Source organism: Sphaeramia orbicularis, chromosome 9 (assembly GCF_902148855.1).
Source record: "Sphaeramia orbicularis chromosome 9, fSphaOr1.1, whole genome shotgun sequence".
Classification (NCBI taxonomy): Eukaryota; Metazoa; Chordata; class Actinopteri; order Kurtiformes; family Apogonidae; genus Sphaeramia; species Sphaeramia orbicularis.
The window spans coordinates 24,016,668-24,031,191 of NC_043965.1; the positions used below are offsets into that span (position 1 = coordinate 24,016,668).

A 14,524-nucleotide genomic window follows, 5' to 3' on the forward strand; every position below is an offset into this window, starting at 1 on the left:
AAACACGTCATTGCTGATGAACAGGTTTAACATGCCACTTCCTGTTTTAAAATCTTATTCCCATTTTGATGCTGACAGAGTCAAACTTTTTGGGATCACTTTGTTAGCAAATGCATTTAGAAAATGCAATATTAAAGCCTTCTTTTCAGAGATGTGCAATCAGCCTGTCCTTCAGTGGGAGTCTGTGAACTGCTTTCATTTTCTACCTCTATTGCAGGGGTGTCCAATCCTGGTCCTCAAGGGCCGGTATTCTGCATGTTTTAGATGTGTCCCTCTTCCAACACACCTGATTCGAATGATCAGCCTATCATCCAGCTCTGCAGAAGCCTGATAATGACCGTCAGGTGTGCTGGAAGAGGGAAACATCTAAAACAAGTAGGATACCAGCCCTCGAGGACCAGAATTGGACACCCCTGCACTATAGTCTCTCTGTACCTATTCAAAGTGGATGTAGAATTGCTGTTGGATGTTAATAGATGAGTCTGGTTAATTTGACCACAGTTTCCTGAGAGAAAAGGTGATATGATGACAAGGTAAGTGTAAAAAGGTAGTGAAAATATATCAGATTTAGGTTATATATCTGTTGATAACTGTGTAACCTATTAACCACAGCTGCAGTCGGTCTGTCCGTCAGTAAAAAACACATTTCATCAAATAAGCAGAATCATCTACCTTTCAGTCAAAGCTTTCAACCTGAGATCTCAGAAATGGCCAACCATGTTTAGTATGAGACAGTTGAAATATGACGAATGACATGAAAATAACTCCTGGAAAACATTACTGACTTATTATTTCTAGAGAGAAGTTCAATATAACATCCATCAACAGTAAAACTTGAACATACTTCTGCATTGGCTTGATTTTGAAGCTGTATTATTGCCAGTTTTTAAAAGATCTTTTTACTCGTTTTATATGATCAGAGGCTTATTTAAACAAGTTTATTTTCCCATTACAAAGATGATGTCCAACCTCTGATATGAATCTATCCATATTTTATGACAGAACAAATTGATAGTGAATGTCTGTTTTGAAGTGCAACAGTAAATGTGATTTTCTTTTGGAAAACATTTCACTTTCTGGGTGATTTGAGACACAAGGACACAATTCTCTTGATTTACTCAGGAGGTGTAATTGATTTTGCACTGGATCTGGTTTACTGTGGTGTTTAGTTTGAGTCTATGTTTGTGTTGTTGGTGCAGAGAAAAAAAGGTGAGTAACAGATGTGTTGTATTAATTGTTTGAGTTATACTTTTCACATACTTTCAACCTCAGTCTTATTTTTGTTCTTCATAGCCAGAAAAATAAGTAAATAATAGAACAATACACCCAATTACGCTTGTTTTCAATGAGTATATTAGTAGACTTAGACTTAAACAGACTTTATTTGTCATTCCAGATTTTACATCAAAAATGACATTTTTGAAGATATAATGAATATGCATGAAAAAAAAAAACCTGTGTGAGTTTAAAAAAAAACTATGGCTCTCTAATAAAAAAAAAAAAATACAATAAAAAAACAATAAAATTATTTTCAGTACTGAATATCCTCCTGAAACCCAGGAAAGTGAAAGTTTTAGCTTTTTTTTTTTTTTTTTTTTTTTTTACACTAAATAGTTGTCTTGATTGGAAACTGCATTGCAACAGTCTTTTCAGATAAATTTTTAAATAATTTTTGTTTATTTAGTTATTTTTTAATGGAATGTCCTTTGCAATGGACGGAATTTTTTAAGTAAAACTGTTAAACTTTTGTCCCCTTCAAAGGACAAAAATGCATTGCCGGGTCTCAGGAGGATATTGCACAGTTATATTGCACGTTGGAACAGTCCTGTGTAGGTGAGGGTGGGTGTGTGAGGGAGGAGGGGGAATATTATGGTGGGGCGTTGCATTGGCTGGGAATGAGTCCTTATTTTGAGTCAATCAATGATTGACTTTAAGAATTGAGTGCATGATTTTTATTAATTTTTTCATCTTTATTGGGCAAAAAAAAATCCATAATCACCTTTTGGCTTTTTGTAATGCAAGAGGTCTGGCAGTAGATACGACTTCTGCACCTATGCTTGATTTAGGCTGGAGATAATCTATCTCATAACTGAAGGTTATGGGGTAAATTTTGGTCTGTGTGGCTAATCACAGGTGTTTTCATAGAGGTCAGGGGTTAAATATGTGATTGACAGTTTTAATTACTAATCACTGTTAAGATTTCCTCAAATTGGACTCTTTTTCCTCTTGTCAGGAAAACCTTGCTGTAAGCTAGAAGGCATTTGCTTTTCAATAGCTTCCATTTTACATATTAAACTATACAAGTTGGTTTTGCTCTCAACACATTTCAACATTGCAGTGTCGGGGCGAAAAAAGATTCCAGAGCGATCGGGCGGAAAACATTGGGTAAGCTGGAAGGTAAATAGATTTGTTCCTTGTTTTAAGCCTCCAGGTAGAGAAGGTACATACTGATGGTTTCACAGAGCCAGTAATGAGTCATATCCTTGTGACTGCTGCGTTCTATCTCAGCCACCTCTTAAAATTCACACTGCCATGACCATCAGACCCATATACATAAACATACAGACACATACAGTATGCTTTCTCTCTCTCTCTCTCTCTCTCTCTCTCTCTCTCTCTCTCTCTCTCTCTCTCTCTCTCTCTCTCTCTCTCTCTCAAACACACACTCCTCTAACCCGTTCATGACTCTGTACTGTACTTCACACCTCTGGGGGTGTTTTCTTCAGGAAACACATCACGTCAGTCACCAGCGTCAGGGTGTCAAAGTTGTGCAAACAGAGTGAATGTCGTCTGGCAGGTGTAGCCAGCAGGGGTGGTCTGGAGAAGTTTTGACTTAGAGGATTACATTTTCTGTGATGTTTTTCTGCAGTCTCTCATCAGGTATCAGAATAAATAAATAAATATATTAAATTGAAAAAAAGCAAAATGAAAATGGAAGTGTGACCACAGTGGGAATAGGACATGCAGCCTTGCAGATATTAGTTAATAGAAAATCTGAAATCTAGCTCTTGTGCTTGAAAAACAATAATACATCAAAGAAATTAGAGCGTTAACTGAGGTCAGACTACATGCAAAATATGTTTGTTTGAGTTTTATTAGAGTTGGCTGGAGTTTGCCTTACAGAATGAAAACACTGTGTTTTGTGCTGTTGGCATTTATACTGTCATTGTCTCATAAATATGTTGAATGTTTTTCATTAAAGAATATTACAAGAAACTAGAAAAGCACTTGGAGAGCACAGACCTCCGCCAAGCCCCCCCCCCCCCCCCCCCCCCCGGATCACCACCAAAATTTGTGTCAGTATCAACATTTCCAGAAAATTTCATCCAAATCCATCCATAACTTTTTGAGTTATCTTGCTAACAGACAGACAGACAGACAAACCCCGACTGAAAAACATTACCTCCGCCGTTACACTTGGCAGAGGTAAAAAAATCAAAATACAAAGATGAACATCCTTGACATTGCGTTCCACTTGGCGTAACTCTTCAAACTGCATGCGTACATGCACGCGCACACAGACAGCAGTTTTAATTTGACATGCAAATTAACTGAAGCATGTCTGTGTGTGAGATCTGTTGCGGAGCTGGATAAAACATACTGTGCTCCTTGTTAAAAATGATTAAAGTATCAGCCCTGTTCTCTGCTTCAGTGCACCTAGTCTCACTCCCCACTGTCTCTGTAAAAGTTTCTGTCTCTTATAGCGTCTTCTTCTTTAGGAAAATGTATGAGCAAGAAATTCCTTTGCTGTGATTGTAGTAGACAGATGAAGACATAACATAATAATTATGCAGTTAGAATTAGTCTGTAAGTTTCAAACAATTTTATAATGTGTTTTTTAATGTTGTCAAATTATATAACGGTAAAAATTTAGTTGTTTTCTATTTCACAACTTTTACATCATTACCTTTCATTACATTTTTTTTAACAACTTAATCATTTTTCCATAACAACATTGACACCATTAAGGCATTTCTTACAAAATTTGTACCTTTCATTACATTTTAATATTGTCTTGAATATACCCATATTTAGTTTTGAAGCTGTATTTTAGTTCAACCACGTCAGATTTGGATACCTTTCATGGGGGACTTTGTAGCCTGTAAATGAACTGGATGGTTTTCATTGTAATTGAATCCAGCCAGGTCACTGTAAATGCAATTATGAGGCTACCACTGGCTGTGGAATGGATGAGCATAGATAAAAACAGAGAAAACAAAGGATGAAACACATACACACACAAACCAGGTATCAGTTTGCCTTTCCAAAGCGATCATATTCAAATCACCTCCTTTATTTGGTAAAGATCATATATATGAAAAGGCCTGGGTTGTGAGTGTTAGACATACTGCTGGTTAGACATGCATCTTTTAGAATGATTACTGCTGAGCACTTTTACAATGTGGGTGGAGTGCATGTGTGTGTTCGAGTGTGTGTGTCCAGCTAACAGAGGTGCCTCAGAGCAGTAATGTGCGAGTGTGTGGTAAAAGACCAGGCTTGCTGAGTGATTGCCACATTACCCAAAAGTATGAATCAATCTTCTGTTCAAACAGTCAGCTATTTACAGACTCACATGAATTTGATCATGTGTTTTTCTTTTAATGGTTTTCTAGGATTTGCTAAAACCTTTAAGGCAGTTCTGTTTTACTGGAATGAGCGCAGATGGTGGAACACGGGTGGTATGTTGGCTTGCAAACTGCTGTCAGATCAAGATGGAGTTCTTGAGTGGAGTTAGAATATAAGTCAAGTGTTTGTGTGCCATTTGTTTTGTTTTTTTTTTCCCTATTCTCAATAGAAACCCTAGTGAAAATTAATGAACAGAATTCTGCAAGCCATTTTTGATTATTAGATGGTGGTCTCCCTCAATTATAAATCAAAGTCTCTGCATTTTATCTATTGCAATGCACATAGCACCTAGCATTAGCTTTAGGACTTAGCATTAGCACTTACCATTAGCACGTAGCACATTAGGACCAGTGAGCTGCAGGTGAAGGTGTTCAGGGACCAACTCCAGATCTTCATCAGCAACATGGTCAAGGGCACTGACACACTGCAAAAAATCTAAATCTTACCATGCATATTTTTCCTCATTTCTAGTCAAAATATCTCATCACACTTAAAATAAGACATAATCACCTAAAGAGTAACTTGTAAGTGAGATATAAGAACTTATTTTTAAACAATAGATCTTGAAAATCGTATTTCAAGAAATCTTACCAAATAATTTTCACTTGTTCCATTGGCAGATTTTTTTTGTTTGTTTCAAGATTTTTTTTGCTTAATTCAATAAGCAAATATTAATTAAACAATAGTTACTCTCATGTATTGTATTCTTTATGAAGTTATGATTTGAAAAAACACTATTTTTTATTTTTTTTTAGATTGCCCAGACATTAAGTGTATTTGTACAAAGTATCTGTATCGGATCGGTATCGCCGATACCAGCCTGAATTTTACTTGGTATCGGATCGGAAAGGAAATCTGTGTTATCGAACATCACTACTTGATATGTTCAGTCACTGAAAATGTAACTGCAGCTTTAAAATGACTGGGGATTTTCATCTGTTTTAATGCTGTTTCACCTCCACCTCTAAGATTGAAGTAAACTGTGCCTTGGCAGCAGTCGTTTTAGTGTTGATGACGTGTATCACATGAGCCAAGAGATGCAGACCATCCAGCCATATAATGCTAAACTAAATGTTTCTTTACAATCCTTGCCAAAAACCATGACTTTTTTTTGGTTTGAAATAATTTTTTGTGTGAATGGTGGCACAATTCACACAGGATCAAAAAATCCCTTGTGGTATTTTTCCCCAAAGTTTCATCCTATGGGGTATATTGAAATAGACAAGAAGTAGGTTCTCTATTTGCAAACACCAGTGCTGTCATTGAACAGATTACATAGCAAAGCTTGGCAGGACTGATGGAAGTAGCTGTGGCTATTAATAAAGGCTGGTTTATGAAAAGCCACAGATGAAGAGAGTGACAAGGTAATATGAAGTTAGCGTTAACATGTGGTACTTTAAAAATTCCACTTTGAAAGAGTGTTAGTTTGACTGTTTTGACTGTTTTGTTTTTAACTCAAGTGTTGTCTAACATGAGACAAGTGTTGACTTTACATAATAGTTACTGTATTGTGATATATGCCCTCAGTGTGATATAAAATTACATACTCGCCCATCCCTGAGGCATGCTTTGCAAACACCTTTTAGGGCAGGCATTGTGTGTGTATATCTCAGTGTTGCACCTGAGATTGAGACATGAAACCCAGATGGAGACCTCTTATCATAAGTTATGGCCAGGTATGTTTGTCTTGATTTGTTAAGTCGTATATTTGTGAACAGTACATCTATAAATATGAAGCATCAACTGGATGCAGTTAACTCAAATACAAGTAAAAAACAGGCAAATAGAGCAGAGTTATATCAGAAAAAGTACAATTGATAAGTAAAGATGAATGTTTTAGCAAATAAAATGAACAATACCATTGTATTTTATGTGAGTAATTATACAGACTCAAATCCAACTTTGTAAAAGTAGGTCTTTTGTATCTAAATGTGGCAACAGATGTGGAAGATCTTACTGTGAGGGCTAAACTTTTCCACAGTCTGGGAGTTGCAATGGAAAAAGCTCTATCACCTTTAGATTTGGACTGAGAGTGTGGAATAAGGATGAGTAACAGGTCAGAGCATCAGAGGATCTGGATGTATTAAATTATACAAACTGAGGAGATCAGAGACCCCAGTAGTAGACCATGCAGTGAGAGCTGAATTTAAAGAAAAATGTAAAAACACTCAAATACCACATATATCTTTTTAAATAACTACACAGCAGGTCTTCTTCTCAAAAATAGTTGCAGTGTTTCACAGTTTTTTCATGTCAGATAAAATTGTATTGCCTTTCAGTATATTGTAATTGAAGTGATCTGACAAGAAACAAGAATTCTACCCAACCATTTGGACTGTAGAAAACTGACCATGTGACATGGTCTTTGGGTAATTACAGATATTGTCAGGCAGGTAGAGGGGTTCAATAGGTGATTGACAGCTGAGATCAGATTCAGATGTAGTCAGCTGGTACTCTACTGTTGTACTCCTTTGAAGAAGCAGCATCTCTTTTCCACAGTAGCATGAAACCACATTGAGTTGTCTGTATCTGTATTAGGCTTTTCATTTGGACTAAGAGGAGAGAGCTGTTGAGGGAAGGTGTGTATAGCCTAATTAAAAGCACTTATGGATTGCTTTTAATGTTTACTTTTGATGTTTAATGGTTGTATATTCATATACTTGCCTTTTGCACCTGCTGTTTATCTGTTTTTAATGTGTTTGGCTTCTGTTTTGTCTGCTGTATGTATAGTGTCTTTGAGTTCCATGAAAAGTGCTATACAAATAAAATGTATTATTATTATTATTATTATTATTATTATTATTATTATTATTATTATTATTATTATTATTTTCTCCCCCTTCACCTTCAGGCTTGCGTTGTGTCGCTGGTTCATGGTCACATTGTCATAGCCTAATCCATAAAGACCCAAACATCCACTGACAACCAAGAATATTTACTGATATAAAAAGTTTAATACCTGTTAATCCACTAATTCTATCAATACATGTAAATAATTGCTGTAAAATGTAGTTTGTCATCTTTTCATGGTCATCGGATATGACCCATTTGGACGTTCAGAGGCTCTGTAATGTACATGGAAGCACTGTCATCTTCTACAACATTGATTCACCAGTAAAACTCATGGAGTTTGACAAATGACAATGGATGGAGTAACTTGTTTTATGTTCAATTAATTATATATTTTACTGAAAAAGTCACTTTTTCTTCCATTTTCTCTGTTTTTGATATAATTACCCTCATCTTTAATTTGAGCTTTTATGAACGTTTACATGATCAATGAATTAAATATAGGGAAATACCTGATTACCTCTTAAAAATGCAAAACTACAGTGCATAATATTAGAATAAATGTTGATAAAAACACTCAAGAAAGGCTAAAAATAGAGGAAAAAAACATTTGGGAACTACCACAAAAGTAGCAGTGGGTCTTTATGGATTAAACGATGACAACTTTATTGTTGTTAGTAACAATTGTGCTTGTTCTGTTAACAAGTCAAAATGCCTATTATCATATCAGACTTTACATCTGATCATTGAATTATCTCCAGATACACAAACAGATACAGAACGTTTATTGAACCCCAGGGGAAAATTTACTCTTCCATTAGCTCAAGAACAACAAAGAAATCAACCAAAAACAAAATGAACCAAGAAATCATCAGTCTGTCAGTCATCAGACTAAGATATTACAGTTTGATGGCAGTGGGGGTGAAGGATCTTCTGTAACATTTCGTTTCTGTATCTTAGGTGGGTTGTCCACAGCAGCTGCTTCTCTGGTTAGTTAGAATGGGATGATCTGGATAGTCCAAGATGTCCTATACCTTATTCAGTATACATCTGTCCTCCAGTAGATGTGACAGACTACATATATATACTGATATATCAGTCTGGTGATATATCAGTTATCTCTAATGTGTATGGAAGTAATGTTCATTCAATTCATTATCTATACATAATTTAAAAAAACAAAACAAAAAAACAAAACAAAGAAAAACACATATGTTTTCCTCCAACTTTGAATCCAGATACTTATTCTGTGCATCTCTTACTGCTGGTGACATCATGTAACACAGTGTACTTCTGTGTACTTATGTCTGTCTGTCTAATACTACATGTTTCCTCTGCAGGCTACTTCTTATCTCAGTCATCCTACCTGTCACTGTTTTCATTGGCTATTGTGAAGCAAAAGGAGAAATGACAGTTTGTAGAAATCCACTGAAAGAAGGGATTTAGGCAGTAATCTGCTTCACTGATCCTTTTTGAAACAACCAACTGTCTGGCACACCGCCGAGCCCTCGCCACGACACGCCTGCTTTTGATACCTGAAGCCTGGACTGTAAACTGACACCCACAGTGGCGTTTTGTGCTTCCTACATATCTCAGATCAGACCTAGAGTAGATTGAAGTTTTTTTTTTTTTTTTCATAAATGGAAAAATGACTGGTTTTCTGCTGTTCTGATGAGCTGAGCTGATGCGTACCTCAGGGTTTATGTCTAAGTCAGTGAATTTTGATATAAACGTACTTTGACGCTATTTTACTACTTCTGTCACCTTTTGGCAGTGCAGGTCACAGAAGTTGTTTATTTCTAATGATGGAATTTTTGTGTTAATTGAATGGTTCTTTATTCAGGTAAAACACACACCACTTAATTCAAGATTTAAGGATCAGTATTCAGTGACCTGCGCTGAATGGATGTTGTGTAGCTCTGCCATTTTGCACCTTAAGATCTCCATTGTCTGTTTAATTTAGTATTTCATATTTTTGTTTTGTGTATTTTTACAGGTTATATTTATCGTTCCAGGATCTGTATGTCTGTTGTCCTGTGTGTTTTTAACACCAACAGAGATGTACAAATAATTTCGTTGTCTGTCTGGCTTACAAAGACAATAATTCTATTCTATTCTATTCTATTCTATTCTATTCTGATTTGGCATATAAACATACATACATTATAATATTTGAACTATATGTACTGTGCATGTGTATAATGTTGAACCACAAACTCTCTATTCTATTCTATTCTATTCTATTCTATTCTATTCTATTCTATTCTATTCTATTCTATTCTATTCTATTCTATTCTATTCACAATAGGTAATGGTTTGATGATTTCTTGTTGTATCTTGAATAAAAAAGGCTGTTTAAGTACATAACCACGGGATGTGGGCAGTTGTAATAGGCATTATTTTCTAATACTTTTCTGATAATGAAAGTAATTGTTTTTTGAGGCTCTTCTGGCAAGCTTTTATTGATAATTTGACATTTGATATTGGTAAGTTGGTGGCGCCCTGACTAGTTGCGGCTGCGCAGGTTCACGATTGTGCAATAGCTGTTTATTTGTGCAATAACTACTTAATTATTCCCTGGTTTTTATACTTATTTACTTATTTATTGTATTCACTGCACTACCATGTCAGTATTTTATGACTTATTTTATCACAGGTGTTTTTAATTAGGCCTATGTGTGTTTTTATTGTTGACCCTGCATTGTCATTTCGTTCTGCGGTGCATCTCTGATGTAATTTGCCTGAATGACAATAAAAGTGATCTGAATCTGAATCTGAATTTGCAAATAATCTCAAATTCAGGTCGATTATATACATTTTTTCTTCTATTTTAATATAAGAATTAGCTGAGTTATAATTAAATATGCTCAGCTATGTTCTTTTCAGGGTTAATTTTCACCTTCATTGTTCAGGTTAGGTCTTCAAAAAAAAAAGTAGGAAATTTCTGATTGGAATATGGATTTTGTTTGTTTTACACTTTTTGTTGATGATGGGTGTTTGCCAAGTAGATGACTTTGAGCAGTTGATTTAGCTCCATCATAAATCCTCTTTATCTTTAAACCTAAGTTGAATCATCATCTCTGACATGTAATGATCCTACTTATTTTTCTTTCATCTGTCACTCATCCAAAAAAAAGGGTGGAAATGACATTTTTTCTTTCTTTTGCAGTCGAGAATAACCACTAGCTATTTCAACTTGTGTCACATTTTAAAGCCTGAATATAATGGACATCTATGCTGGTAATGGTGATTTAACAGTGGTGAGCTTAGGTCTAACTTAAAACTGTATGTTTGCTAAAAGAGATATTATTCTGACCTTAAAGTAATTACTAAATGTTTCTGTGAAGTGAAATGAATGGCACCTCTATTTAAGTAAAGTCAGTAATTTTAATTTCTTTTTCCACTGGTGTGGTTTGGGAGATTTATAAAGTTTGTAGCTTTGATTTATGGACAATCTGGACTTTTTAACACCTAATATGAATTGACCTCTTTGTCTAATGCCGGTTCTGACTATGGGGGATAACACATGCAGAAAAGGCAGCAGACAGACACACAAAGCAGACGAACAGACCCACACTGTCTAATACACACATATAAGGCCTGAGTGGTTTATAGGGTGGCAATAAAATGAAACGTTGTGTGAAATGAATCCAGTGTGAGTTACAGTGGTTCGGAGGCTGTGTTTTCTTAGAGATGAAATGGACCTGCTCACAGTGTTATGTTTATGCAACAAATTTTATTTGAGTTTAATTTTCCAACTCTACAGGTGGGAATGTGTATGACCTGACCATCCAATTGCAAAATCTAATAAAATGTACGATCCATGACATACAACCTGTGACATAAAACAGCATATTATAATGTGCATTAAATAATGGAGGTTATTTACTGCATGTTGTAGTTCTGTATGTTAATGCATTACTATGTGTGTTTGTGTGTGCATTTGCAGGGATTGGAGATCTGCGGGGCTTGACTCATCCATAAAAGTGGCTGAAAACCCTTAAAACACAGGTAAAAGCACAAAATAGCTTCGTTACACTATCAAGCTGACCTTATATGATGAATGATCTTTAGCCATAATCTAGAGAAGATGTTGTAGTGTGAATGTTGATAGATTAATGTGCACATAAAGTACAATACATGTACAAAAAATGTTTGAGGAAAGTGCTGAATATGTGTTCCAGTGCTGATGTCAGATCAGTATGTCTGGAAAACAGCTTTAAAACCTTTTTATTATAATGTTTGTTATTTATAGGCATTGGAGCATGCGGAGTAACTGTAGTAATTTATAAAGACAGACCAGATAATCTAGGTCCATTGTAACTGTCCTGAAAATACTTTTGAAGCCATTTGTGCCATCAAAATATCCCACACCACAGGATGGTTGTGAAGTGCTCCAGTCTCATGTTGCACGTTCTCTGGAATCCAGACTCGCCAAGAGTAACATAAAGGCAGTGATACTATATCCTTCATAAATTACTTTATATTTGATGTGTCTTTAAATATATATCTAGGGCTAACTTGAGCTTTACAGGCGAGGAGAGAATTTTATAGTCAGGTGCAGCATTTGTAACGTACACATCCATGATCTTACACAGGGATAGTCTACATTTGACCATCTGTGATACATAATCACATGGTTTTTCAGGCAAACTTTTGTTGGTGAGACCAGAGGCTTTTGTCAGAGAGCAGAGACATGTGCAGCCTGCATTAGGATTTATTGTCCTAGATTCAGTTTCTATATTAGACGGCACTATAGGATGGTGTAGAGAAGCTAAGGCTACGTTCAGACTACAGGCAAATGTGGCCCATATGTGACCTGTATCCAATCTGTTACAGACACTTTGAAGAGCACAATTCCGATTTTTTTCAAATCCGACCCAGGCCACTTTCATATGTGTTCCTAAATCCGATATGTATCTGATATTTTCCAATGTGATTTCAGTCTGAACGGCCAGGTCGTATTTATCTGACCTTTACGTCATTGAAATGTGACAAATGTCTCAATTCTGCATCCCAGGAGGATGAGCGCCGGGAAAAACGTACTTACTTCCATAAACACAGTGTGTGCCTGCATGGTCACGTGTTACGTCAGGACCTCTTTTACACATGCGGGTCACTTCAAGGTCACATTCAATTCATACTCAAAACTGATAGAAGTTGCATTTAATGTGTATCATGAACGAGCACACAAAAAAAAATCAGATTTCACCAAAAGATCCAAATTGTGCATTAACCTTTTCATGCATGAACTATGACAACCTTCATCAAGATTTTTTTCTTGAGTGTTTTTATTCCTCCTTAGGCATGAAAAAAACAATGTGATTGAGGTTTTTTTTTTCTTTTCATGGAGTTACATAATGTCCATGCATTTAATTTTTGAAGTAAAGAAACGTGTTTAAAACCCAATATCAGAAACTGAGATGAAAACAATGAAATAAAAACATTTTTAATGCAACTAATCTGATGTTTTCTCACATTTTAACATATTCTAATGCTAGTTATTACTCACTTCATGTAGATAATATGCAAAAAAAAAAAAAAAACTTTTTGTCTAATAAATAACAACTGATTTACACTCAAGCATGTTACTGCAGATCAGGTTTATCAAGAACAGCAAAGGTACAGTAATGGACTGAATGTCAGTGTATGTGATGATGCATAAGCGTCCACTGTGTTGGCTGATATGGAACTAAAACAACTAAACCCATGAATATACAAGAGAACAGCTGGAGAAGAACTGTCCACTGGAGTGACCACTGTGCATGAAAGGGTTAAGACCTGCTGTCTGAATGTAGTCTAAGTGAAAGTGGCCTTTGCATGTACAAGGTCTTGATGCACCACTAACCTCTAGTCATCCACATTTTTAGTAATTCTCTACATTGCCGTAATCACTCAAATTACATTTAACGTATTAGCTTCTCTTTAGGTGAGGTGACCTCTGCCCACCGGACTCACAAGTGTTGAGGAAACTGCGGTGTAGTAAACTGCAACCATTGAGTGGGAGACACATGTTTCAGCAGGGCCATTACTGCTGAAACATGAGAAAGTGTTTTCACATGCGCTGATCTACACCTGCACATTTACTGTACACACACACACACACACACGCACACACACACACACACAAAAGGACATGTACACGTGAACCAGTGTGTTCACACAGATGTGTTGGCAAGAACATCTTTCGACATGGCAGGACTCTACCTGAGGAGCATGCTGCAGGTCGGAGGGTGTGTGTGAGAGTGTGTAGATGTACAGTGTGATTGTGTGTGAAATCATGTGAGTTTAAGTGAAGAGTGAAGTGGCTCTTGGTGAGGTCATGAACTTGTAAAAGGAAAAAAAAAAAAACAAGCTTCCTCTTACTTTTCCATTACATTTCACTCCAAGGATTTCTGTTGTGTTGTGTTTGTCGTAGATACCAACCAGATTATGTATATTCTCCTCCACAGATTAATGCTCCTGTTCATGTTATTTCCCTTGAGAGGCATTGTAAAATACATGGGTTTCCATTCTAGTTTTTGGCATACTGATTGTAAGGATTTCCAATAAATGATGCATATTGGCATTTGTGTGGCTGTGGTGGATTAGTGAAATGATTATTGAACAACAGCCTTCAAATTCGTGGCAGCTATTTTTATTTGTTATGTTGTCTGGTATAATGGGTGAGTAAACAACCGTGAATGTGTGTCTTTTATCCCCAAGGGGGCACCATACTTTTAGTTTATTCCTCACTTGCATCTCATGGAAAAACAAGACCATTTGTAAGTTTTTAAGACTTTTTTGTGTCAGTTTTGCAGGTCTGTATACTCTTCACATTAGGTTAAAGCAGACCACGTACTGCACTGTAGTTAAGGCATGTAGTAAATATATTATGAAGTTCCATTCAGTTCAAGCCAAGATTTAATCAGTTACATCTCAAGTGGTGCTCATGTGAGCTGCTGTGTTTATTGCTGTTCTCACTTACACCTATAGTCTTTCTTTCGCATTATCTTAGTTTCTCATTGTCTTTTCTTTGTCTCACTTTTTATGTACTCACGCATATAAACAGCTGTCCATGTGCTTCAGCCACCCAGCAGCCTTCAGCAGCAGCAACAGAAGCAGAAAG

The 14,524-nt window shown here is 36.1% G+C and overlaps 1 protein-coding gene across 1 annotated transcript in view; it reads left to right on the forward strand.

Moving 5' to 3' along the window:
• Positions 1-14,524, forward strand: part of bmpr1ba (bone morphogenetic protein receptor, type IBa) — an 87,827-nt gene that overhangs the window by 18,260 nt on the left and 55,043 nt on the right. The window contains exon 2 of the mRNA XM_030143192.1: positions 11,366-11,427. The gene's annotated coding sequence lies outside the window, so the exon portion shown is untranslated. The remainder of the gene's footprint in view (positions 1-11,365; positions 11,428-14,524) is intronic.